This window comes from Dasypus novemcinctus, chromosome 10, assembly GCF_030445035.2.
Source record: "Dasypus novemcinctus isolate mDasNov1 chromosome 10, mDasNov1.1.hap2, whole genome shotgun sequence".
NCBI classification, from domain to species: Eukaryota; Metazoa; Chordata; class Mammalia; order Cingulata; family Dasypodidae; genus Dasypus; species Dasypus novemcinctus.
The window spans coordinates 2,970,566-2,995,530 of record NC_080682.1 but is presented as its reverse complement, the minus strand read 5'-3'; the positions used below and the strand labels follow the sequence as shown (position 1 = coordinate 2,995,530).

The following is a 24,965-nucleotide window of genomic DNA, read 5'->3' as shown; positions in this document are numbered from 1 at the left end:
CGTCCCCTCCCTGTCCCCCACCTCCAACCTCAGCCTCCAGGGCCCGGCGAGAGGCAGGCAGGCACGGCCGAGTCAGCCCAGAGGCCACTTCTGCACCCCAGGGTAGACTCACTCCCTGCACCTCAGCCCCCCGGTCAGGCCCCCACAGGGCAGCGCACCCCCAGAGCATGGTGCTACCCCCAAGAGAACAGTGCTCCCTCCGCAGAGCTATGCTGCCACCGGAGAACAGAGGGCTGCTTGGACCTGGCTCCCTTTAAGTCAGGGAGCTCAGCTGTCCACTCCCTCTAGTCAGGCCTCGAGCCCCACCCCAGCACCCTGACTCCCCTGCCTTTGGGGAACCCCCCACAAAGACCCCGCCCCCACCTCGCCCAAGCCAGCCCTCCGGCAAGGAAGGGAGCAGCCTTCCAGCAGCGCTAACAAAGCCAAGTGCAAGTCCTCTGGGAACAGGGGACCCGAGGCCCACGGCTGCGGCTCCGGGGACGTGCCTGCTGCAGGGCCTTGGCTGTGCGCACAGACCCTGGGGCGATGGGGCAGCGGAGGTGCCACAGGATGTGGCTCACCAGGGGCCGGCACTGCGCCCCAGTTTCCGGCTGCAGCCCCTCCCTTCCAGCTCTGAGCTGGAGGGGCAGCACCCCCAGGGCAGGACATCCGTGGTGGAGAAGAACCGAGGCCCGCATCGCCCGTGCACGGGAGTACAACCGAGGCACGCACCCACTCCCCCACGCTTCCAGCAGGAGGACGCAGGTGGCTTCTCTAGATGAGAAGGGGGAGCAGGGTCCGGGGGGCCGCAGATGGGCGTGGCTCTGTGCTGCACCCACAGTCGTCCTGCGCCCGCCAGGCAGAGTCTCCCCAATCCAGAGGCTAAAACTTGTGCCGAGAAAGCCCCAGGCACCCCCCAGAGCAGAAATAAAATAAACCACAGTGCCCTGCTCACCTCGCAACTTCCCCCGGAATTTCCTCTCGATGTCTTTCTAAATTCAAAGCCCCAGCAAAGCAAGAACCAATCAAGCCCCAAGTTCATCACTTTTGAACAAAAAGTCCCTGCCCTAAACCCAGCCCTGTAAGACTGAGAAACCCTTGTCCAATCAGCTCGTCGCGTTCATTTCCTTTTAGTCTATAAAATCGAGAGCCATCCCGAGACGCTGGGAGTTACTTCGTTTTATTGCTAATGATCTGCCTTTTGAACTGTCCCAAATAAAATGCAGTTACCTGCAAACTCGCCTCCAATGGTCTTTTTTGTTTTCCTTGGGTTTCTGTTTGTTTTTTGTGGGGTTTTTTTGTTTTGTTTTTTTGTTTTTGAGGTACCAGGGCCAGGATTGACCCCGGGACCTCCGTGTGGGAAGCAGGTGATCAACTGCATGAGCGACCCCCGCTCCCTCCAGTTTGTCTTTTGACAAGTATAGGGGTCCCCCGGGATCTGGACGGGGCCCCCCAGCAGAGCCCTGATGTCTGCGCTCCAGGAGACTCCCCGCCCAGGTAGGCCCCCGGCGCCCGCCTCTGCGGCAGGGACGGGCTTTCCTCGGGGCTCCGGTCCAGGAGCTTCGCTTTGGGTCTGCCACGCCCCCTGGTTTCCTCTGTTCCTCCGTCCCCTCCTCACTTCTTGTCTCTCTCGAGGCCTCCTTTTCTGCACTGGTCCCGTCCGGGCGTCTGTCTGTCCTTCCACTGCGCAGGGACTGTGTCAGTCAGAAATGGTTTCCAGGGGCTGAGCCGGAAGCTCAGGGCCCCGAGCCACCGGGGCGCCCCTCGTAGCTCCTCCGCCCGCAGCACAGCCTGCCGGGCCTCCCTGTCCAGGTCGCCGGCCTCCGCCTGTGGCCCTGCTGCCTCAGGGCCTCCCTCTGGGGACCTGGCCTGAGCCTGGCCCTGCGCAGGGCTGCACCTGATGAAGGACACGCCGGCTTTGCAGTGGCCACCTCGGGACAGGATTTTTTGTGTCGGAGGTACCGGGGATTGAACCCAGGACCTCGTAGGTGGGAAGCAGGTGCTCAGCCACTTGAGCTACATCCGCTCCCCGAGAACACTTGGTCTGGCTCCCCTGGGCGAGGCAGCCCCTGTGCTGGAAGATTCACTGGAAGGTCCCAGATGCCCTTGGGAAGGCGGCTGGGAGTTAGCACAGCCATCACCCAGCGGGGCAGCCGTCAGCGCTCTAGCCGTGAAGGGTCGGAACTGCACACAGCAGCTCGACCAAATCCAGTGGATGGAGCTCGAGTGGTTGAGCGCCTGCTTCCCTGTACGAGGTCTCGGGTTTGATCCCCAGAACCTCCTAAAAACAGACAAATGAAAACATCGACGCCCATTGGGAAGCAATTTAGCTCAGGGGTTGAGCCGCTGCTTCCCACGTATGAGGTCCTGGGTTCAATGCCAAGTACCTCCAAACATAAACCAACTGGCATTAGGGATGGTGTCCTCTGTTCTGAGTACTTCAAGTTGCAGGTGGAAGGAACTGTTTTGCTTGCAGTTGGGGTACTCTTGTTTTTGCTTGGGGGACTTTTCCTTCATCATTGTTTTGTCAGTTGTCCAGAGCAAGCCCGAGGAGCTGGAGGGCTGCAGTTAGCTGTAACTCTATGGGCATTGGGGCTCAAACGGCATATAAACAAGGTGAAGAATTAAGTCTCTTCAGGATACTTTAGCAAGTGTCTTGAAAATTATAGGATCCACTAAAAGGAGTAGAAGCATCATGAGCAGGGAAGTGAAAATTAGTATAACTGTGGTATACAGGGGAAGTGGGTTCCGCCGAGGGGGTGGTGACTTCTGAGGCTGTGGGCCTGGCCGGCGGGTCCAGACATCCCTAGAGCCCTAATGTAAGATGTTAATATCAGGGAAAACTGGGGGGGGGGGGGGGGGCTCTAAATCTGAAACTTCTCTAAAAGTAAAGTTAATTGTAACTAAAAAAAGGAAAGGCTCGGTTGGCGGGAGACGACCTCTGGCTTCCTGGAGGTGTGTGTGCACTGGGGGGCAGCCCGGCGGTGACCTCTGAAGGACAGTCAGGAGGGGGTTCGGCAGGAGCCACGCCAGTGCCCCCCCCAACCTGCGTCTGTGGTTAGCTGTGGGGACGGCAGGGACCTTGGCTCTGACAGGTCCTAACAGGGCACTGTGACCCTCTTAGTCATAACATTACAAAGTCCCTCAGGTGAACGAGTCGTACGTGCCACCGCGCAGCCCCTGGTTCTAGAAACGACACCCCTGAGAGAGAAGCAGCGGAATGGGCCTGGGCGCCGCTCCCGGAGCAGCACCTGCGACACCCGCCAGGGAGCACCGGGGCCCTCTAGCGGACACGGAGGGAATAGCGACATCTGCAGTCCAGCTGCCCAAGGGCAGGAAAGACCAAGAGGAGAGAAGAAATTCCTACAAGCTCTAGGGGCGGAGTTCTCAGCCCTTTTTGTTCCATGGACCTCTGTGCCAGTTTAGTGAAAACCATGGGCCCCTTCTCAGAGTGGAGCAGCAGAGTTTTATGACACTCAGCCCCGTCAGGTCTAACAAGCGCCGTCATTTTGAAGTATGGGGGAGAATCAGCGAATTTTCCATACATGCCACAGCTGTGATGTGATCTGAAATGAACGCTACTGAAACTGATTGCGTATTTCATAAGTGGAGAAAACACTAGATTTCAGGTAGAGGTCAGAGAAAATAAAGAGAAGTTGGCTTTTTTCCATTCCAGCTCATGACCCGCTGACATCTCCCCACTGACCGGCTGGGGGTCCCAAGCCCCCTGGTTAAGAGCCCCTGACATAGGGGCAGCCCAGGGGCTCATCAGAGACCACACCCCACGCCCCATCCTCTTGGAACGCCCTCCTGAGTTTCCTCTCATCTGAAATTTGAAATCCGTGCAAGGCCACGACCCAGGGAGCCAGTCGAGGCCCTGGCTGATCCCGTTGGCCCAGTACAAACCCCAAGCCCACCCACCCTAACCCAACCCTGGAACCTGAAGCCCCTCCTGCAACGGACAGGAGAGAAGCCAACTTCCTTGTCACGTCAAGAAAAGTCGCTTCCCAGCGCTAAGCCCCAAGCTGCGGCCACTTTCCCAGCTGGCCCTCCTCCGCGCTGCAGGAAGCTTCTGGTGGGGAAGGGAAGGTGGGAGCAGCTCCAGCCCCAGGCTTCGGCTCCGCCCAGCGCTGCGCCCGGCAGCTCGGGCCCTCTTGAGCGGCGCTCTACGTGGGGGGCTGGAGGAGGGTGGGCGGGGGGGGGGGGCTGAGGGGTGGCAGAGGCCCCGCTGCCCTCCCTGGGCTGTGTCCTGCCCCCCCCTGCGGGCAGAGGGGAGTCCCCGCGCCTCGGGACCCTGAGATAAGGGAAGATGGCCTGAAGGACTGCCGGCGCCCCCGGATCCCTCCCAGCCCCCAGCCCACCCGTGCACGGGGCTCCAGGGCAGACCTCGGAGAGAACTTGTGGGCGGGGGAAGAGGCAAGGACAGACTGGGTTGTTCTGCCCGCAAGGGGATTTGGGGACCCCAAGACATCGGGGATGACGCGCGGGCCCCAGACGCCACAGCGCTGAGAGGCCGGGAAGCCTCGGTCCTCCGCAACCTCGAGGGGGATGGGGCCTCCCGGGACCCCCGAGACCTTGAGCTCGCCCCCCGGGAGGCCTCAGGAGGCGGGGCCGGGAGGGGCCTGCAGCAGGGGGACCGGGCCTGCCTCCCCTGCCCCCGGCCCCCGCTGCTCCCCCGCTGCTCCCCGAGGGCGCGGGGGATGCAGGGACCCTGACTCCCCGAAAGGGCTGGGCTGAGCGTGCGCCCCGAGAGGCTGACGAGGAGGGCGGGGCCCGGCGGAGGTGGGCCGAGGTGGGCGCTGGGGCGGAAGGGCCCGCACTGGGCGCAGCGGGCACCGGCGGCGTGGGGGAGCCCCTGCCCCTCGCCCGCCCGCCCCGGCTCGCTGCTGTGAGCGCGCCCGGAGGCCCCGCGTGGAGCCCGCCCTGGGCAGGGTCCCGAGCGCGCGGCGGCCGCCCCTGCTGGGCCCTCGGGGGCTCCACGGGGACTCAGCGGCGTGAGGCTGGGGGCGGCAAAGCCGGGGGGGCGCGCGGGGCCCCTACAGCCCCCCTTGGTGGTTCCCACCGGATGTTCCCAAATCCTGAGCCGGTTGCAGGGTGTGATTTTCAAGGTCTTTAGGCAATGTCCTTGGAAGCTGGCACCGCAGAGTACCTGGCACTGCCCTTTCCAGGGGGTTCAGACAGGACATTTTTTCTTGAAAAAAAAAAAACTCTTCGGCCTCTAGAGGATGGCAAGTGTTTTCAGGAAAATTTTGGAATAAAACCAAATCAAATGTCTATGGAATAAAAAAGAGACAACACATAAAAGACAAAGAATGTGTTTAACTTATTACTGTTTTATGAAAGTGGAATCTCTAATGAGAGTTTATCATAAAATACTCTATGTTTGTGTGGCACGAGCATATTTTTAAGCATACGTGAAGGCACACCCGATGACATTTTACAGTCGTTTAATATAAGGAGTGTAAGCACCAAGGTATCCAGTGGACAGAATTGGATCCAGCAATCCTTCTACTAAGTAAAGACGTGGAAGAATTGAAAGCAGGGATATGAACAGACATTTCTACACTGACTTTCATGGCAGCTTTATTCACAAAGGCAGAGAAGATGGTGACTCCCCAGGCGTCCACCAAGCGATGGATGGAGAAACACAGTGTGGAGGGCACACATGACGGAATATGAGTCAGCTGGAAGAAGGAACGTTATGCAGCTGTGAGAAGAAATCAAGTCGTGAAGCAGGTGACACATGGACAAACCTTGAGGACATTAGGTGGAGCGGAATGAGCCAGACACAGAAGGACAAATATTGTATGATCTCACAAAAATGAACGAAGTTTAATGAGCAAACTGATGGAGTTAAAATCTAGAATCCAGTTTACAGGAGATAGAATGAGGTAGAGAATGGGGAGCGCATGCTTAATTTTTGCAAAATTTTCAATAAGGTTGATTGTAATGCCTGGAAATGCATAGCGGGGACAGTAGCACGTTACTATGTGTAATTGGCAGCGCTGAGTTATGAGTGTGATTGGGTTGAAAGAGGAAGTTTAGGGTCGGGTACATCTCTAGAAGGAGGCTAGAGGAGGAATCGTGGGAGTGTACAACACAGGGACCCCATTTTGGAAGAGGAAAGTGGTTAATGGAAATATAAGAATGTTCTCCCATGAACTTGAGCAAGTGTACGTCAGTGTGACGAGGAGTTAGTTAATAGGGGGGCACATGGAAAATGCACCAAATGTAAACCGTGGACTCCAGTTCACTAAACGCTAATATTGTGATATTCTTCACCAATTACAGCAAAGGTACTACACCACTGCTAAGTGGCAATAATGGGGCATATAAGGGGCACTTGGCTTTCCTTTTTGGAACAATGACAATGTCCTAAAATTGACTGTGGTGATGAATGCACAGCCCCGTGATTGTACTGAGAGCCATTGATTGACACATTGGATGGATTCTATGTTGTGTGAATAAAACTGTTTAAAAAATATTTACATCCCCCCAAAAAAAACAACTTCCCCATGGTGGGTAAGTAGAGCCCCAAGCTCTTTTAGTTTAAATGTATCTTCCTTTAGCTAAAGCACAAAGGAGCCCGTTTCAGACTGGGGCTTCCATGGGCCCCGTGCGCCGTGTTTCCCTCTGAAAGTGGACAACCTCGTTCTCCACCTTCCAGCTGCTCGTGGTATCCTCGGCATTGCTTCCCTGCAGGCACCTCGAGTTTTATACTGATTCTCATTACAATGGCAATTGGGGTCCTTACATAATTTTTTTATTCCACCCTGTTAGAGTGGCTATTATTACAAAGCTGTGATTTTAATTAAAGAAAAACAGTGTTATCCTGATCCAGAGTTTTAAAAGAGTTTATCTAAAGCAGGAGCTTTTACTCAAGTTTATGTTTTTTAACCAACTTCCCAAATCAGGTTTAAGTGCCTTGATAATTAGTGAGGACAGTTTCCCTTCAAATGTGTCAGCAAAAGATGAAAGGCCTGAATGAGCCCCAAAGTACCAAGACAAACACTTCTTTTAATTCTAGATGGTAGACCAGTTCATCCTTTTTTTTTAATTTAAAAAAAAATTTTAGGGACGCAGATGTGGCTCAAATGATGGAGATCCTGCCTACCACATGGGAGGTCTATTAATTTTTTGCTCATAAATACACAATTCATCCAAAGTGAACAATCAATGGCATTTGGTTCCAAATGCACAGAGTTGTGCACTCATCACTTCCATCAATAGTAGAGCTTTCTCATGGCTCCAAAAAAAAGAAAGCATCGAACAACAAATTCCTATTGTACCCATATGTCAACACTGCTAATTGCAAATCCTATGACATGCTCTCACCATTTCTTTCTATGTCCAAACATTAACAAACAACTTTTTCCATTTCTGCACAGGTTAAACCTCAGCTTTCCATTCCCTAACCCCGTTCTCCCATGACTTATGGTCTACCTAGTGACTCTAAGACTTTGCTCATTGTATTGAGTCCATAAGAGCAAAATCAGATAGTATTGGTCCTTTTGTGGCTGGCTTGCTTCACTCAACCTTGTGTCCTCCAGGTTCATCCAGGTTGTTGTGTCACGACTTCATTTCTTCTTACAGCTGAATAATTTCTATCATGTGTACATACCGCAGTATGTTTATCCATTCTTCAGCTGATGGACACCTGGGTTGTTTCCAACTTTTGGCAATCGTGAATAACGTCGCAATGAACATTGGTGTGCAGATGTCTATTCGTGTCACTGCTCTCAGTTTTTCTGGGTATATACCCAGTAGTGGTATTGCAGGGTCACGTGGGCAAATCTATCTTCAACTTCTTTAGGAACAGCCAAACAGTCCTCCACAGTGGCTGTACCATTCCCCATTCCCACCAGCAGTGAATAAGTGTCCCTATCTCTCCAAATCCTCTCCAACACTTGTAGTTTTGTTTTGTTCTAGTAGATATGAGATGATATCTCATTGTGGCTTTGATTTGCATTTCACTAATAGACAGTGATTTAAAATATTTCTCATTTGTTTTTTCACCGTTTATATTTCTTCTTTAGAAAAGGGTCTAGTAAGGTCTTTTGCCCATTGTTGACTCCTGTCATTTGTCTTTTTATTGTTGAGATGCAGGATCTCCTTATAGATCATGGGTATGAAATGCCTATCGGATGTGTGATTTCCAAATCTTTTCTCCATTGAATCGGCTGCCTTTTCCAGAGGCCTTTGGGGCGCACGAGTGTTTCATCTTGAGGAGGCCCCGTTCATCTGTTGTTTCTTTTGTTGCTCGTGCTTTGGGTGTAAGGTTGAAGAGACCCCCACCCACGACATCGTCTTGTAGATGTTTCCCTACATTATCTTCTGGGAGTTTTATGGTCCTGACTTTTATGTTTAGGTCTTTGATCTATCAAGGTTCTGAGACAGTTGCTTCTTTTAATTCTAGACAGAATCATTGTTTTTGTTTGTAACATTGGTTTATTGAACAACCAGATTTATTTTGAGAAGAGCCTTTGGTATTGCATTTAATTATCCTTAGTGATTTTTTTATTAGAGATATTACAGGTTTCCAGAAAATCACGCAGAAAATAGAGAGTTCCTATCCACCCCCACGCACAACATTATTCAGTTTCCATTAGTGTGGTGCCTTTGTTACAGTGGACGGGGGAGCATTATTATAACTGAGGCATTAATTACAGTCCACCTGTACACTGGGAAGTCCTCGCAGTTTGGACTGCTTGGTGAGGAGCATTCCTACCTGTGTATTTGAGGGGTCCCTTATCAAATTTTCCACTTTTTCCCCCTGGCTGCCTCGATTTCCTCGTAGTTGTTGTTGCTCCCAGGTTTAGGCACTTGCACAGATGGGGACCTGCGGGGCCTCCTGATGCGCGGCTCCAGGTGGGGTGCCCAGGGCTCCCAGGAATCTCGGCGTGCGCCAGGGCTGGGGGCTGCTGGTGAGGGGCCTCCTCGGGGGCAGGAGGACGGCGGGCCGCCGGCCGGGCTGGAAACGCCCGAGGAAGCGTCTTCAGCCGCAGCTCGGAGCACTCCGCGCGGAGTGCGTGCTGCGAGCCCGTCTAAAGCTCGCTCCTGAGCCTGCTCCCGGAAGGAGCCGCCCCGACGTTCTCACTCTAGCTTGAGGGAGAGAGCGCCTGAAAGCGAAAGCGAAAGGCGCCAGGAGCGCCTCAGGGCCAGGGACGCTCACTTTCCTCACAGACCAAGAAACGAAACCCAACAACAGAACGAGCTTCCTCCCAGTCCCGCGGGCCCTGTGCAAGTGGTGAACGCGCCGCTGACCCCAGGACAGCCGTGGGAGGGGACAGCAGGGCCTGAGGAGCGAGGGGCTCCTCCCACGGCCCTGGCGGCCCTTGCCTCCTCGCCCACCCTCTCCTGGGCGCTAAGACCCCGGCCCACGCGCCCTGGGCCCCGGGGGCGCCTCCCGGTTCCCGGCTCCTGCGCGCCCACCTCACCTTCCCGGGTCTTGACCGAGGCCGGCCCGGGTGGGCGGGGCCGTCGCTCCAGGGGCGGGGCCTTCGCTCCAGGGGCGGGGCCTTTACTTCAGGGGCGGGGCCTTCACCCAGGGGCGGGGCCTTCGCTCCAGGGGCGGGGCCTTCACCCAGGGGCGGGGCCTTCGCTCCAGGGGCGGGGCCTTCGCTCCAGGGGCCTTCGCTCCAGGGGCCTTCGCTCCAGGGGCGGGGCCTTCGCTCCAGGGGCCTTCGCTCCAGGGGCCTTCACTCCAGGGCGGGGCCTTCACCCAGGGGCGGGGCCTTCGCTCCAGGGGCGGGGCCTTCGCTCCAGGGGCCTTCGCTCCAGGGGCCTTCACTCCAGGGGCGGGGCCTTCGCTCCAGGGGCGGAGCCTTCACCCAGGGGCGGGGCCTTCACTGCAGGGGCGGGGCCGGATGACGGGCCCTCGTGGCACCAAGGACCCCGGGCGGGCGCGGGGGCGGGCTCGCCCTGTGACTCACCGCTGGCCGCTGAGCGCTCCCAGCGCGCTGCTGCACATCCCTGCGCTTCCCGGCTCGGGGCCGTGCGAGGCCGGCGGGCGTCTGCGGGGCTTGGGGGTGCGCGCTGCTGCTCGCTGGTCCGTGGGCCCCGCTCGTCCATCCCTGGAGCGCGGCGCAGGGGTCCCCGAGGCGCCCGCGCCTTTCGCGGGAGCATGGAGGGGCTGGTTCTCTGGGTGCTGCTGGCCACGTCGCAGGTGAGCGGGCTCAGGCGGGGGCGGGGCCGGGGGCGCCCCTAAATGGCGAGGAGCCCGAGGGCGGAGGGGGACCAGGGCTGCCCCGACGGCCTAACAAACCTCGGGGCGCCCCGATTGCCCAGGCGTGTGGGAACCCCGGGCGTTACCCGGGGGGGGGGGGTGGCCGGAGGAGAGCAGCGGGGCGGGGGGCTCCCCTCGGGGCCCTACTTGGGGGGCACTCCTCCGCGTACTGGGCGCTACTGGCGGCAAACGTAGACCTGGCGCTGCGCCAAGGACGGGGACTCGGGGTGGGACCGGCCGCGGCTGAGTCAGGAGGAGGGAATGCGGGGAATGGGGGGACAGGTAGGGGGAGGGGAGGGCCAGCGCGTCTTTCTTTTATTTTTTTTTAATCTATTTTATTGAAACATATAGTAGAGCATTCAGCTCATAGAAAGTGCACAATCGGTGGTACCTGGTATAGTCACATCATTGTGCTTTCATCACTTCATACATTAGAACATTTTCTTTATTTCTATAATAACAATAATAAAACAAGAAAGTCCCTCACCTCTCAACCTCTCTCTGCTTCCCCGGCTGTGCGTAGCAGCTATTTCTGCTATGCTTGCACATTTATGTATTTATTTATTCAGCAGTTTTATGAGATATATTCACATACCATGGGATCTACCCAAAGTGTAGAATCAGTGGCTTGTAGTATAATCACAATGTTGTGCATTTGTAGTAGTCAGCCCAGCGGGTGCTGATCAAAAATACCAGAAAGTTGTTGGCTTTTGTAAAGGGTATTTATCTGGGTAGAAGCTTACAGTTACCAGATCATGAAGCGTAAGTGACTTCCCTCCCTGAGTCTGTTGCCACCTGTTGGAGCAAGACGGCTGCCGCCGCTCAGCCTTCCTTCTCTCAAGGCTCCATGGCCCCCGCCTCTTCCAATATCAGCTGTAGGCTGGGATAAGCCTCATCTCTCTCCCGGGGCTCGTTCCTCTCCCGGCTCAGCTGCTCTGGTCTCTCCGTAAGGCCAGCTGTAGACCATCAGGGTCTCTAGGCTGTGTCCTCTCACCCCAGGGCTCGTTTCTGTCCAACCTCAGCTGGTCTACTCTTATACAGGGAGTGAGAGAGGGGGTCCTCTTTTGTCCTTTTGGCTATGCATATCCCCTTCTCCCACCACCATTTGTGAAGAGACTGTTTCATGCTTATTCATCAGGATTCTTTTGAGAAACAGAATCATCAGGAGATTCGTGTAAATAGTATGAGATTTATGAGATCCTGCCACAGGACCATGGAGATGAGCAAATGGAGATTCTGCAGGGAGGATGCAAACCAGGGGCCCCAGGGAAACTCCAGTGAAGATCCTAGATGAGTTTCCTGGAGTCGTTGGCTGGCCAAAGAGGAGCTGGGAAATTCTCTCTGATGGCTGAAATCACTTCCCCTTTCAGGGCATTCAACTGATTGGATACTGTGCTGCTCATTGCTGACAGCCGTCTCCTGGTCCGTGTAGCTGTAGTCTGCCATCTATGCAGTAAACCCTCTGACGACTAAAGCCCATAGTTGTCCTTGTATTACAATGAGCCCAGTGCTTCCTTGACCAAACACCTGGGCACAGTGACTTGGTTGAGTTGACACATTAGCCTAACAGTCACAGTCCCATTAGCATGACTTTGGTAGGATTGGGAAAACCAGTTGGTCTAGAGGTAAGTATTTATTTCTGAACTCTCCATTCCATTCCACTGATCAGTCTATCTTTATGCAAATACCCTGTTGTTTTCCACAAGTGTAGCTTTGTATTAGGTTTCAAGGTTAGGCACTGAAATTCCTCCCTTGCTCTTCTTTTTTTAGAATGCATTTGGCTATTTAGGTCCACTTTCCCTTCCAAAGGAAATTTGGTAATTGTCCTCTTTATTTGTGTAAGGGAGACTGTTGGTATTTTTATTAGTTTTTCATTGACTCTGTAAGTCAGGTTGAGTAGGCTTGACCTCTTCACGATCGTCTTCCAGTCCATGAACATGGAGTGTCTTTCCATTCATTTAGGTCTTCATTGCTGTCTTTCCTCATTGTTTTATAGTTTTCTGCATATAGGTCTTGTACTTCTTTGGTTAAATTGATTCCTAGGTCTTTGAGACTTTTTGTCTCTACTGTAAATGGAATTTTCCTCTGATTTCCTCCTCAGATTGTTTGAAGGTAGTGTACCAAAACATTAGTTACTTTGCATTTAGATCTTGTATCCTGCCATGTTGCTCAACTCATTGATTATCTCAAGTAGCGTTCAGAATTTTCTTGAGTATGGGATCATGTCATCTGCAAATAATGGGAGTTTTACTTCCTCTTTTCCTACTTGGATGCATTTTTCTTTTCTTGTCTGAAGGTGATCCTGGCGTGCTCTCCTAGCCGGTGAAGGGCAGCGCCTCCTGGACTCTGCTTTAGGTGCTGGTTCCATCCCTCCCTGCAGGCCTGCAGCTTCCCCTGGGGCCTGAGTCTAATCCAGGGCCCCTGACTAAGGGCCCCAGTCAAGAGGTCCCTCCACGGGGTGAACCACGAGGTCCCCACGAGGTAGGTCCACGTGCCCAGGAAGGGGTGAGCTAGAAGATGATTCTCCAGGGGCAAAGACTCAAACCAGGACACCACCCACCACCGCCACTGCCCCGGGACCTTCGCGACACTTGATGACTGTGTATTTTCACACTTGTGCTGTTAACCAGCATCCATTGTTTAATTTAGGGTTCACTTTTTCTTGGGGGTCTCCTTGGTGTTTTTGTTTAAATTCTATTAGCGTTTACACACTCTAACATTTCTCTTTTTAATCATATTCCAATACATATTTCTGTGCCGGTAGTTGTGTTCAGAGAGCCACTGAATCATTGGGTCGATTCTCTCAGTTTGAGGGTGTCTGTTGTTCATGATCAAATCCGGGTTATGCGTTTTGGCAAGAATATTCCAGAATTTGCTGCTGTTTCATGGAAGGGCATCGCAGATGGAGATACCTGGTGTCGACCTGGTCCTGTCCTGGGGCGCTAACTGACGGCTTAGGGGTATCTGCCAGCACAGGCCATAGCAGAGCTCCTAGTTTCCCCTTGTGAAGAGGAGTGTCCACTGGGCGTTCCTGTGTGAAGTTACGCAAATATCCCATTGTATCGTTTTTCCTTTACTTCCATTCGTTGATGACTCTTGCCTAAAATGATAGTTACTGTGCGGTCTATACATTGTATTTTATTAATTTATCTAAACACTCTTTCTTTTGATACTTTACATGTTCTTTCCAAGCTCAAATGTAAAAAAGCCCACTAAAGGTAAAATAGAATGTATTCATTTCTCTTGTGAAGTAGAATAAAACAATGTGAGAGTGGAATAACGCAAGCAGAAGCCAGAAAAGACAGGAAAAATTAATCAAGGACAAGTTGTGATAATAAAATCATAATAGGGAAACGGATGTGGCTCAACCAATTGGGGTCCCTTCTGCCATATAGGAGGTCCAGCGTTCGATGCCCAGGGCCTCCTGGGGAGTCCAAGCTGGCCCACGCGGCAAGCTGGCCCACAAGGAGTGCCGGTCTACGCGGAGTGCGGCCCCAGTGGGAATGCGACCTGCGCAGGAGTGCCGCCGTGCGTGGGAACGCCGCCCCGCACGGGAAGTCACCCTGGCGCAGGAGTGCTGGCCGCTGCAGAGAGCTGGTGCAGCAAGATGACGCAGCGAGAGAGAATAAGAAGATGTAGTGGAACAGGGAGCTGAGGTGGTGCAAGAGAGTGATCGCCTCTCTCCTACTCCAGAAGGTCCCAGGATCGGTTCCCGGAGCTGCCTAATGAGAATACAAGCAGAGACAGAGGAACACACAGAGAATGGGTGGAGAGAGCAGACAACGGGGGACAGCGGTGGGGAGGGGATAAGTTTTTTAAAAAATCATGAATAAATTAGTAGAAACAAATCCAAATATAGTAGTAACTAGACATAACAATAGGTGAAATTCATGTGTTAACTGTCTGCATGGCCTAGAGATAATCATCTCGAAAAATGCCTCTTACACAAACTATGAACAGTAGTTAACAGTAACATTGTAAAATGCTCCATCAACAGAAGCAAAGTGCTAGAGTGCCAAGCGTCAATACTCAACACAGTGCACAGTGGCGATACTGGGGACTACGAGGGTATTTTCTTTTTGGAGCAATGAAAATGTCCTGAAGTTGATTGTGGTGATGAAAGCAAACTCTGTGAATATCCTGAGAGCCTTTGTTCGTACACTTTGGATGTATTGTATTGTGTGTGAGTAAAACTTTTATTTTTTTAGTATTTACACCCCCAAAACACAAAACAAAGGCTTCTCCATGGTGTCTAACTATATTCCAAGCTATTTTTCTTTTCAAGGGGTTACATTAAGACTCTTTATTTAGGTTTCCCCAGTACAGCTAAGATAGAATGGTATCACAGAGCAATAAGCATTATCAGGATACAACAGTTCCCCAAAACTGAGGAACTATGTATACTAACTTTTTAAAAGATTCAGTCACCTAAAGACAAAACGCACACATGTGTGGTGGGAAAAACTATGTATTACTGAAACTACTATTGTACCAATTAAAAATTCCACCTTTCAGTGATGCAACTACAGCACTAAATAAACCTGGCAGTCAGAAACCCACATCAATGGTAATGTATCTGCAGGTTCTGTAAGTGCAGTCCCATATGAGTGAGAATTAGGAACGCCCTTACACAACACGGGTTCTAATTACACATTTATTCTGACATCTTAGTCATATATAAAAGTTACTTGACCGTACACAAATGTCTTTTAGCAACATTCAGAGTCACTGTTGAAATTTTTAATGAGACAGAGGTACTGAAGTAAAAAGAAAAAAAACACACACCCACAAAACAGCAATTTATGACAAAATTATGCTTTAATGATCCAAGTAGTATACTCTCTCAAATTCAATAACATCGCATAAAAATTTGGTGGAAAAATATTACAGAGCTGAACCCTGGACATTTACATTTGAGTCCCAGCCTGTGGGGTCTTCAAACTGTTTTTAGATCGAACCACCTATTTCGGGAAGCAGATGAGGCTCAAGTGACTGGGCTTCTGTCTACCATATGGGAGGACCTAGGTCCATCCCCGGCCTCCTGGTACAGGCGTGCCCACGTGGCGAGCCACGCAGCAAATGATGAAGCAACCAAGAGAGACGAGGTGGTGCAAGTGACAGGGAGCCTCTCCACATCGGAGGTCCCCAGGATCGAATCCCGGTGAGTCCTAGAGGAGAAAAGAGAAGGCAAAAAGAGAAATAGACACGGAAGATCACACAGCGACTGGACACAGCAAGAACAGCAGGTGGGGGGAGAGGTGAGAAAAGTCAAATAAATACTTTTTTAAAAATCTAATTTTGCTTCCTGAAGAACGCATTTCTGACTGGATCTTTCATGGGCTGCGTGTTCCATTTTTCGTCGTTAAAAACGGACGATTGTCCTCAAGATCCAGATGCTCTCGGTGTAGACAGCTGTGTGCTTGGTGTTTCTCCCTGGCAGGCACCCCCACTCCTGTAGTGATCTCATTACAAGGGGCAGCTGGGCCCTTTTATACTCATTAATTCCACCCTGTTGGAGTTGCTGTACCTGAAAAGCCATGGCTTTAATTTTCTAAAAGTATTTTCTCCTGGTCCAAAGCTGTAAAACAAGTTTTGCTTTCATCACGTGTATCTGCTGTCAGGCTGCCCCACCCAGGCTGTCCCCCAGCGCGGCCACACCCCGAGACCCTCCTGGCTCTCAGGCAGGAGGCAGGGGCCCTTGGGGTCTGCTGGGGACAGGCCCCTCCGGTCCCATTTCCGCCGCCCCCGCCCACCTAATCCCTCTCCGGGTGCCCCCCCTGGGGTTCCCAGCTTGCCAGGGCGGCGTCTCCCCTCCTCTGCGCGTTTCCCCAGCCCTGATGTTTCTTTGCAACGTGGGTGTTGATGTCCCTGAATTCTCCTTAAGCGTCGCCTGTGCCTCATCCCAGGGCAGAGCCAGGAGGTGGGCGTGGGGGGCACGGCCCCACCCCTGCCTGCAGCGAGTGGCGCTGTCCCCTCTGTGCTCACCAGGTGGTGCAGGTGCCACGGGGTCCACATGGCACAGGGTCGTGCCTAGCAGGGCGGGTGTGCAGGGGGCAGCACCAGCTGGGCCCATGTCCGGCTCTGCTGCTGACCCTGGGGGCCCGGCTGGTTGCCCCCACTCCGTCTCTCCAGTGTCAGTCGCGCCTATCTCACGTGCGGGGATGGACCGAGGGAGCGAAGGTTCCCTCCCGCTGGGAACCGCCGCCTGGCAGAGCGCCCGCCCAGCGCTGCTCACGGGTTTGTCCTCTGCAGCTGCAGGCGGCCCCCGCCTCCACGCCCCTGCTCCCCACCCGGGGCCGGGTGGCCACTGACGCACTGGGCTGCGCACCTGACGAGTACTGGACAGACGGACGCTGCTGCAGGACCTGCCCTCCCGGTGAGTTCAGGAAGGGCTCCCCCTGGACCCCCACACCTGGGAGATGGGGGAGGGGCTTGAGCGGAAGGAGGGCTGGGGGCTCAGCTCTGCTGCTGCCACCACGGAGACCTGGGCTGGAGGTGCTGACCCCGCCCTGGCCCTCCCCCACCTGGGCCCACAGGAGGCTGTGAGTGTCTGTCTGTCCAACCCGGCCTGGGGCTCCCTGGTCCCCCTTCCCCTACACAGGGGCTGAGCCGGGGACCAGGTGTGGCCTGGGGGGGCGGGTTCAGAGGACACCTGGGAGGAGGCCGTCTGGGGGAGTCAGGAAGTGCCCCGGGCAGGTGAGGACCCGGGCTCAGAGCTGCCCAGGGGCGCCAGGTCCCTCCGGGTGTGGCCGAGCCCGTAGGGTCTGCTGCTGCGCTCCGGGACTAGCTCCGCACACAGCCCTGGGCCCGGGTGGGGGGCCTCGAGCGCCCCCCGGGCCCGTGTCTCGCTAGCAGGTCAGAGGGTGCAGGACACCCCTTAGACACCGCGTTCCGGCCCCTAAGGAAGGTCAGTTCAGGTCCAGCAGGGGCCACGCACTCGGGGCCGGTCCAGGGGAGGCGAGGCGCAGCCCCCAGCTGTCCTCACAGGGGAGCGGACGGTGTCCAGGGATGGTCCTGGCATCAGCCCTTGACACGGAGCCTGGGGCCGTGCCAAGCTCCTCCACCTGCAGCCACCCCCGGACATCCCCTCAGGCAGCGTGGCGGGGCCCGGGGCGCAGAGCTGACCCTCGGGTTTGGGGGTCACACCCACAGCCCAGCCAGTCCTGGGGTCAGGGAGGGGGAGCAGGTGCCACCGCTGATGGCCAGTGGGGGGCTGGCTGGACCCCGCCCTGCAGCCCTGCATTCCATGAAGGTACTGAGCCTGGCTCAGCCGTCACCTCCCTCCAGGGTGGACCCCAGGAGTCACATCTGGCCGAGCGTGTCTGTGTCTTTTCCTCCCGCACAGGAAAGTACTGATGTCTGTATTACAGGGAGGCTAGGGCCCCGGAGGGCTTCCACCATCGCCCCCGGGGGCCAAGGAGGCGGCGAAGGTGCCGGGCACTGGCCAGGAACGCCCTTCTAGGACCCGCTGTCCTTGGGCTCAGGCCCGTCCTGGGCTGGCGCGGGACGAGCTGGGGTCCCAGCTGCTGACCCCCGTCCTCCTGCCTCCACCCATCCCCACCCAGAAAAGCCGCCCAGAGACTCGGGGAGCCTGTGGAGCCCCCAACCCCCCTCGGGGGGCAGAGGCCCAGCACCCTGTCCGCGTTCCTCCTGGACCGCGCCCAGCCCCGCCCTCCCCGTCCAGGAGGCCGAGACGAGGGCTGGAGCGGGGGCAGCTGAGGCCACCGGGCGGCAGGCGGAGCAGGTGAGACCCCTCCAGCTCGGCCACGAGGCTGCCGTGTCCAGAGGTGGGTGAGCCTGGGGGCGGGGGGTGCCCTGCGGGGGACTCACCTGCCCTCTGCCCTCACAGGTCACCACGTCTCCGAGCCCTGCGGCCGCCCCCACACCCGGGGCACATGCCAGGCCTGTGGCCCTGAGACGTTCACGGCGCACCCCAACGGCCTGGACGCCTGCCTGCCCTGCTCCCCCTGCCCCCGGGGTGAGTGCGCGGCCTCAGGGCCCTGCCGGGCGGGACAGCCTCAGGCCTCTTATTTGGGGGGCGAGAACGGGGGTGCTAGAGCCAGCAGGAGGCCCCAAAGGTGCAACCGGGGCAGGAGGCTGTGGAGCCGGGACCTGCGGGGTGGCGGGGCCCTGGGCTCCCGCGTCGACCAGGAGGGGCGGGCAGGTCTCCCAGTGCAGGGCGGGGGGGCCGGGGAGGCAGAACCCAGCCACGTGACGTGGGAGCAGGAAAACGGGGGCAGCGCCGGGGGATGGGTCCAGTTCTGAGAGCTTCAAAATGAACGAGGAGTTGAAGGTGGGCTTCAGTGGGCTGTGCCAGGGCTGCCAGCTGGGAACAGGGGGCTGTGGGTGTTACAGGGGGGGCAAGTGGGTATGAGTAACGGGCAGGTGTGTCTGTGTCTGTGTGTGCCTCTGTGTATGTGTTAGCAGGTGTGTATGTGTGTCTTTATGGGTGTGTGTATTTGTGTGAACGTGGGCATGTGAATACTTGTGTGTTAGAGGTGTGTGGCAGCATATGTGTGCACACGTCTTCATGTGCCTGTATTTGTAGGTGCATGTGAGTGTGTGCATCCGTGTGTGTGAATGTGTGCGTCTCTGTATAGGTGTATCTGGGTGCTGTCAATCTGCGTGTATGTGTGTGCACCTGGGGTGTGCGTGTGTATGCTTCACGGGTGTGTGTGTATCTGTGTGCATGTGCCTTTGTGTGTGCATGTAGGTATGTGTGTGCATGCTCGTGGTGAGGGGTGAGCGTGCCTGCGTACGTGTGCACATGTGGGATGTGCGTGTGCATTGGTGTGCGCCGGGGTGGAGCAGTTTGTGGGTGCGTTTCCTGTGGGTGTGTATCTGTGTATGTGTAAGTGCCTGTGATATCTGTGTGTACGTACACGTGTGGTGTGTGTGCGTGCAGATAACCCCTGGGTGCGCGCCTGTCCCCTCCTGCGCCCACACCTGCGCCGCGTGCTGGAGAGTGAAGCTGCCCCGAGAAGGCCGCAGCCCGCTCCCCTCCAATGGAGATGCCCAGGCCTTCCCGCGTGGCAGCGAGCAACCGCGCGCAGTGGGACCCCGCAGGCCGGTTTTCCTTTAACCTGGGGCTTGTGACCCCCGCAAGGAGGGGCGAGGCCTCCACGCCCAGCCGCGGGGTCGCTCCAGAGGCCTTAGTGGAGGCAGCATCTTTCTGTCCCCAAAATGAGCCCGGGTCGCGGGGCCGCAGAGCAGGGCGGGCCGTCTCCAAGGCTGTTCACGGCATGCATTGGCACCAGATTCAAGAGGAGGCAAACGGTGATCAACCAAATGGAAAAAAGGGTTGTGGTTTAGGGGCCCCCAAAGTTTGCAATCCCTGCTTGGAGAAGTCCCGCCAGGTAGCGTGAAAGGGTGAACTCCCCAGCAGGGGGCCTGGAAGAGAGCGCCCCGAGGGACGGGGAAGGGCAGGAGAGGAGCAAGTCCCGGGGACTTGTCCCTGTAGACGGCAGGTAGATCAGAGTCCACGACGTCGGGGTGACCCCTGCAGGGGCCACCATCAGAGCCACCTCTTGCCCTGACACGGCGTCTAAACCACCTCCGCTTCCTGGAGGCCGATGGGGATGCTGGAGACTCCAGGTCAGAATGTGAAGGATGCCACCTGCTGACCCGCGAGGTCGGGGAGCCCCTCCCAGGCCGTGTCCACAAGGACGCCACCTGCTGACCCGCGCAGGTCAGGGAGCCCCTCCCAGGCCGTGTCCACAAGGACGCCACCTGCTGACCCGCGCAGGTCAGGGAGCCCCTCCCAGGCCGTGTCCACAAGGACGCCACCTGCTGACCCGCGCAGGTCAGGGAGCCCCTCCCAGGCCGTGTCCACAAGGACGCCACCTGCTGACCCGCGCAGGTCAGGGAGCCCCTCCCAGGCCGTGTCCACAAGGATGCCACCTGCTGACCCGCACGGTCGGGGACCTCCTCCCAGGCCGTGTCCTCGTGAGGACGTGCGTGAGGACGTGGGGGCCAGGGCTGGCCACAGCCTAAACGAGCGGGATCGTTGTGGGGCATCGGGCAGGGCCGGGTCCATTGCGGGCAGGGGAGCGCTGGTCACCTGTTCAAGGTGACGGCGTCCTGCAGGCTCGCGGGGGCAGGTGTGCTCCCAGCTGGGACTGACCCCGTCTCTTGAACTGCAGACGAGGAGCCAGTGAAGAACTGTTCTCCAACCAGCGACCGGCTGTGCCAGTGCCCGGAGGGCCGCTTCTCCCAGGACAGGGAGAGCACGGAAACCTGCAGGAGCTGCAGCGTGTAGGTGACGCTCGGAGCAGGGGTCCTGGGCGCGTCCAGAGGCGGCCGTGGGCCCTTGCACTTGCAGGGGTCGGCCTGTAAATGCTCAGAATCAACAACCCCCAAGTCGAAGGAGTGGGGAGGGTTTTCTTCTCACCCCCAAGTCATGGCATTTCCCACAATTCTGGTGGCTTTTTGGACAAATCCTATTTGACTCGCTCTTTTCCTTCTTCCTGTAATTTTCTGATTCCCCTCCTTTTTTTTTTTTTTAATGCATGATTTGCCTTTTCTTGCCTTTCTTTCCCTGAGCTCTCGAGTCTGCTCTCCAGTGTTGCTCCCTCGGGCCACCTGGCCTCTGCTCTGAAGCTCTGCTCCCAGCGGGCAGCCAGGAACTTCCCTTCCCACCCCCCGGGGCCACCCCTGCCCTTCCCTTTCTTAGTTTACTCCATTGTTTGGCTGAAGCACATGCTCCCCTAACACCCTAGGAAAGGAAGAGAATGTAGGCCTTCATCTGTGACCTACTACAAAGGATTTCTTCTGCCGTCATGTTCCACGGCTGGCAGGTGCACATTTTGAGGCCAGGAGGCATTTCCCATGAGGATTCTGGGGCCATCCCTCCAGTTTCCTCTGTGTCCAGAGTTGCTGACCATGGGCCATTGCCTCACCCTGAGGTCCATTGGCCTTCTGTGGCCTCAATGCTGTGTCAGTCCCCAGGAAGCCACGGACATCCTTGAGGGGTCCTTGAGCTCCAGGATATCCATCCTGGCCATTTCTCCATGTTTTGTGCTTTTCCATTCAGGAGTGGGCAGTTCTAAGATTAGGAGTCGTTGATTCCCAAAAGAGGGAGGGAAACCAGGTGTGGCGTGAAGCGGGGCCAGGAAAGGAATCTTGGAGAAATCCTGCTTGTCGCCCTGCCATGAGGTGGGGATGGCTCTGGATGCCGTCAGGTTCATGAGCAGGTAAGTGGCCCTTCATCCTCGGCCTAAGGTTATGGACAACTTCTAGTAACCTGAGCACAGAAGGGTGAGTGACAAGCACGTAAATGTCAGGAATTCAGAGAGTCACACAACTTGCAAAGCTGTAGTAAAACCAGCACAGATGCCCTCAGCCCTTAGAGCCAGGGGTCTCCGACCACAGCCGTAAACATCCCAGGGAGAAAGTTCTCGACGTCTGTCCTTAGAGGAATCCCAGCCACTTCGTCATATTGCAGGGGCTGTGCCCAGCGCCCTTTGTGGGGTCCCCAAAGGTTGGGGGCAGCGTCCTGCTGTGGACACGGCCCCTTCCCGGCTCCGGGACACAATCCCAGCGCCACCTCAATGGGTGGGGTGAGGACCTGGCCACTGAGGCTGGGAGGACGTGGGGGAAAGGGGATGACCTACAGGTTCCCCCTGCAGGTGTCCTGAGGGGACAGTCGTCCTCAAGAAATGCAACGCCACGGCGGACACGGTGTGCAGAGACGCTGGTCCAGGTACGAGGGTTCAGCAGCGTTTGCTTTCAGGGACGCGACGCTCAGGACCACGCAAGTAACCCCGTGACCCTGTGCAGTCTGGTGGCACAAGGACTTCCCAGGGCTGAGGCCCACCAGCTCCCACGGTCCAGAGCATCCGTCACCTGGGGAGACCCAGTGGAGGAGCGGTCACTCCCCAGCCCTCCCCCTCCCCTGACGTGCGCCCTGTCTCGATGGACGACCTGGTTCTGGGCCCACCTAGACGGGACTCAGACCCGAGCCGTCCCCTCATGGGTGGCGTCCCCCCACAGCAGAACATCCTCCGGCCCCCCCGAGCCCCAGCGCAGTCCAACTTGGTTCTTTCGACGCTGAAACGACACCTAATGCATGCTGTCCTGGGGCCCTGGGGCCGTCCACGAGCCGGTGGACGTTTAACCAGAACTTTCAGAAGCCCGTAAGCCCCTGTGGGGGAGGCACCAACCCCACTGGCACGTGAAGCCAGAGGCCTGGGCTGTCAGGGGCCTGGCGGGACCCCCCGTCCTGGGGTCTGCCCAGGGGGCGTGTGGCCGCCTCAGGCTGCGTGGGGCTGGGGGCCTCCGGGAGGTTCAGCTCCACATGGCAATCCCGGATGCTTTGGGGTGCAGACCCCCACTCAGGCTCTGCCTGCCCCCCCCAGCAGAGGCACCCGGGGGGCTTCCTGAGGAGCCTGTGCCAGAGGTCACGGGGTGGTGGGGGCACAGAGCACCCGGCTCGGACGCACCCCCGTGACAGGGCACCTCCTTCAAGGCAACCCGGGGCTGTTCCCAGGAAGTCGAGGTGCGCAGCCCCCTGCCCTCCAGGGACCCCCAGGCACCCTCCTCCCACGCCCCGTGCTGGCCCCCAGGCCTGCGCCCCATGCTCCCGGCTCCCCTCCAGGGCCTTTCCTGCTGGCCACGCGCAGGGACCGCCCCTCGGTGTCTTCTCTCCTGTGGCTGCTGGGCAGAGACCCCTCCCTGACCTTGCCCTCTGCTCCCCCAGGCGGCCGACACCATCACTGGGCCATCGCAATCCCCCTGGTCTCCCTGGCGTTGGCGACGCTCTACTTTTTCCTGTATTTAAAAAGAGCAGACATCAACGGATCGAGCGTCCACCTACCATGTGGGAGGTCCAGGGTTCAAATCCAGGCCCTTCTGACCCGTGTGGTGAGCTGGCTCACGTGCAGTGCTGCTGCACGCAAGGAGTGCGCCCCACAAGGAGAGCCACCCCACTTGAACAGGGCGCAGCCCCCCCAGGAGTGGCGCTGCACACACAGAGAGCTGACGCAGCAAGATGACGCAAAAGAAGAGACACAGATTCCCGGTGCTGCTGACAGGAATACAAGCGGACCCAGAAGAACACACAGCGAGTGGACACAGGGAGCAGTGGGCTGGGACCCTGAGAGGCCCCTCCTGGGAGGGTGTGAGGGCTTCGCCGGGTGCAGGGTCGCGGGGAGCCGCGCCTGCCCACCCTGACCGGCTCTGCCTTCTGCTTCACAGGGAGCGCTGGCCAGCGTGGGGACAGTGGGGCCCGGGGCCCACACCTGGTCCTGCCGGAGCTGGGGGTGGCCGGCCAGCCCCGCCTCCCAGCCGGGACGGCCGTGGGTTAGGCTGGGCCAGGATTGGCTCCAGAGTGACCGTTCTGGTGCCTGCGCCCTGTTCTCACGGCCAGGGAGGGCTGAGGAGCCACAGGGGGGAACTGCAGAGTCTAGGGGTTCGTGCAGAGTGGGGAAACTGAGGCACGAAGGCGCCTGTGCCTTGTGTCCTCCAGTCGGGGTTGTAGGTAAACTGAGACCAGAGCCCACTGCCTGGGGACCCCCGACTCTGGGCTGGCCGTGCGCAGCCCGTCTCGATCACCCCCTCCATCCAGCGGGGCCCCGCCAGGGTGCCCGTTCCCTGGTGGGTGCTCCCAGCTGGGTCAGGGGAGGCAGGGCAGGGCGGGGCGGGGCGCCAGGGTGGGGTCTTCTGGAGAAGTGGAGGCTGGTCAGGGGGCCCGGGGCTGGCGCAGGCCGCAGAGGGGCGAGCCCAGCATTGAGCTGGAGACGGGACGCGGGGCTGATGGAGGAGGGGACGCGCGGAGCCGTGAGCGGGCCGGACTCCACGGGGGGAGGTGCCGGGGGCACCCCGTGGCTTGGCATTTGCTAGAGCAGCCTAGGAAATGAACCATGTCCTAAGAGAGTGCTGTGGGTGAAAAGTACCACGCTGCAGGCGGGCGGTGCCCAAACAGGCTGGCGACAGCAGTTAAAGAAAGGGAGGGGCTCCAGCTGCAGGGTCTCAGCTCAGGCTGCCCACGAGGGACAGGAGGGTTTCCAGGGTAGCCGCACACTTGGCGTTTTCAACAACCAGCGGAGGCTCGCTGTGCCAGTGGCCGAAACTCCCCGGAAGCCGCCTCCGTTAGGCTCTGCTGCTCTGCTGAACGCTGACTGATAAAATAACGATTTTTTTAAAAAAGATTTATTTATTTATTTAATTTCCCCCCCCTCCCCTGGTTGTCTGTTCTCTGTGTCTATTTGCTGCGTCTTGTTTCTTTGCCCACTTCTGTTGTCATCAGTGGCACGGGAAGTGTGGGCGGCGCCATTCCTGGGCAGGCTGCACTTTCTTTCACGCTGGGCGGCTCTCCTTACAGGGCGCACTCCTTGCGCGTGGGGCTCCCCTACGCGGGGGACACCCCTGCGTGGCACGGCACTCCTTGCGCGCATCAGCACTGCGCATGGGCCAGCTGCACATGAGTCAAGGAAGCCCGGGGTTTGAACCGCGGACCTCCCATGTGGTAGACGGACGCCCTAACCACTGGGCCAAGTCCATTTCCCAAAATAACGAGATTTTGAGGCCAGCGCTGGACAAGCACCCACCATTCCAGGAATGTGTGGCTCATTTCCTTTTACACAGGAGGACAGCTGGGAATCCTGCCCAGGCCACATGGGTGCCAGGGCTGGCCGGTGCCCAGTGCCTGCAGGGCTGGGAGGACGCTCACCTGTCCACAGGTGGCCAGGGCCATGACAGCCTCTCGGCCAGAGGCCATGTTTTGGGGTCTCTGGGCCCTTGAGTTCCTGAATGACACATTCAA

The 24,965-nt window shown here is 57.1% G+C and overlaps 1 long non-coding RNA gene across 1 annotated transcript; it reads left to right on the top strand.

Annotated features, from left to right (window-relative positions):
* Positions 1 to 20,274: 20,274 nt before the first annotated feature.
* Positions 20,275 to 24,330, top strand: LOC139439720 (uncharacterized). Its single transcript, XR_011649803.1, has 3 exons — positions 20,275 to 20,458; positions 21,832 to 21,905; positions 22,902 to 24,330. It is a non-coding gene; the product is annotated as an uncharacterized lncRNA (long non-coding RNA).
* The last annotated feature ends 635 nt before the right edge of the window (positions 24,331 to 24,965 follow it).